Source organism: Calidris pugnax, unplaced genomic scaffold (genome assembly GCF_001431845.1).
Source record: "Calidris pugnax isolate Ruff unplaced genomic scaffold, ASM143184v1 scaffold2611, whole genome shotgun sequence".
NCBI classification, from domain to species: domain Eukaryota; kingdom Metazoa; phylum Chordata; class Aves; order Charadriiformes; family Scolopacidae; genus Calidris; species Calidris pugnax.
The window spans coordinates 6,808-8,254 of NW_015092725.1; the positions used below are offsets into that span (position 1 = coordinate 6,808).

At 58.7% G+C, this 1,447-nt stretch overlaps 1 long non-coding RNA gene across 1 annotated transcript; it reads right to left on the reverse strand.

Annotated features, from left to right (window-relative positions):
• Window positions 1–509: 509 nt before the first annotated feature.
• On the reverse strand, window positions 510–1,384 carry LOC106900555. Its single transcript, XR_001414177.1, has 3 exons — window positions 1,117–1,384; window positions 973–1,028; window positions 510–888 (listed from the first exon to the last, which is right to left on the reverse strand). It is a non-coding gene; the product is annotated as an uncharacterized LOC106900555 (long non-coding RNA).
• Between the last annotated feature and the right edge of the window lie 63 nt (window positions 1,385–1,447).

The window sequence follows — 1,447 nt, forward strand, 5'->3', positions numbered from 1 at the left end:
AGACCCCTACAAAAAACAGCAGACCCCTGCAGGCCCCTACAGACCCCTGCAGACCCGTACGACCTGCAGACCCTTGATGAGCCCTGCAGACCCCTACAGAACCTTGCTGAGCCCTGCAGACCCCTACAAACTCCTACAGACCCCTATGAACCCCTGCAGACCCCTACAAAAACCCGCAGACCCCTGCAGGCCCCTACAGACCCCTGCAAAACCCTGCAGACCTCTGCAGAACCCCGACATACCCCTGCTGAGCCCTGCAGAACCTTGCTGTGCCCTGCAGACCTCCACGAACCCCTGCAGGGCCCTGCAGAGCCCTAGAGAACCCTGCAGACCCCTGAACGCCCCTACCAACCCCTACAGAACCTTACAGACCCCTGCCAACCCCTACAGATGCCTGCAGACCCCTACGAAGCCCTATAGACCCCTGCAAACCCCTGCAGAGCCCTACACAGCCCTGCAGACCCCTGCAAACACCTACAGACCCCTGAAACCCCCTACGAACCCCTACAGACCCCTACAAAAAACAGCAGACCCCTGCAGGCCCCTACAGACCCCTGCAGACCCGTACGAAGCCCTGCAGACCCCTGAAAACACCTACGGACCCCTACAGAGCCCTGCAGACCCCTACAGGCACCTGCAGGCCCCTACAGAACCCTAGGAATCAACCCATTCCACACGCAACAGTGAGCAACGCAAAGGTCAACATGGACTTTTCCGGCCGCAGCCCCCTCCTCAGATGCGCTGTGTCGTTCCGCTCACCTGCTCTGCACCGATTCCAGAGTTGGACTCTTCAGCAGTCACCGTTTGTGGTCCCTATAAAAACCACGCTCATCCAAACTTCCAGTCCCAGCTCATCCGTCCCCGCTTCTGAGCGCGGCCTGACAGTGCCTGCAAAATTAGAAAGAAACGCTTCACTGAGGTGCCATGTAATACTTGGCCGAAAGACACCAACCCGGCCCACGACAGCCTCACCGACTCCAGCCGCTCGTTGGCGTGCGACGTCGCCCCTCCAAGCCCGCGTGCAGCACCTGCAAAAACCAAGCGAAACCGTATGTGCCGAGGTACTGCCTGAAACCACAGCCTCCGTGCGCCGATTCTCATCTCCCGCCCATTTACCAATTTTTGTAATCTTCAGATAATTTTTTGGTTAATCGTTAAACCATTGTCTGTAGTTTTCGAAGTATGCAGATAGCACGTGATTTCTAGAAGTCTGATGATCGCTTCCACCGTTCCCGGAGGACCTCGCGACCATAGAGACTGGCTTCGGAGGACTGAGGGGCGCTTCATGCGTCCTGAAATACTGCGGAGCCATAGAGAGGGATATCCGGAAAACTGACGAGCGGTTCCGGGTGGCCCTGCGGAGCGGTGAAGAGGCCGTACCGGAGCGGCGATGGTCGCTCTCGGAGCCGGCAGGGGCGGCCGCGGCTACAGGCGGGCGGCACAGAAT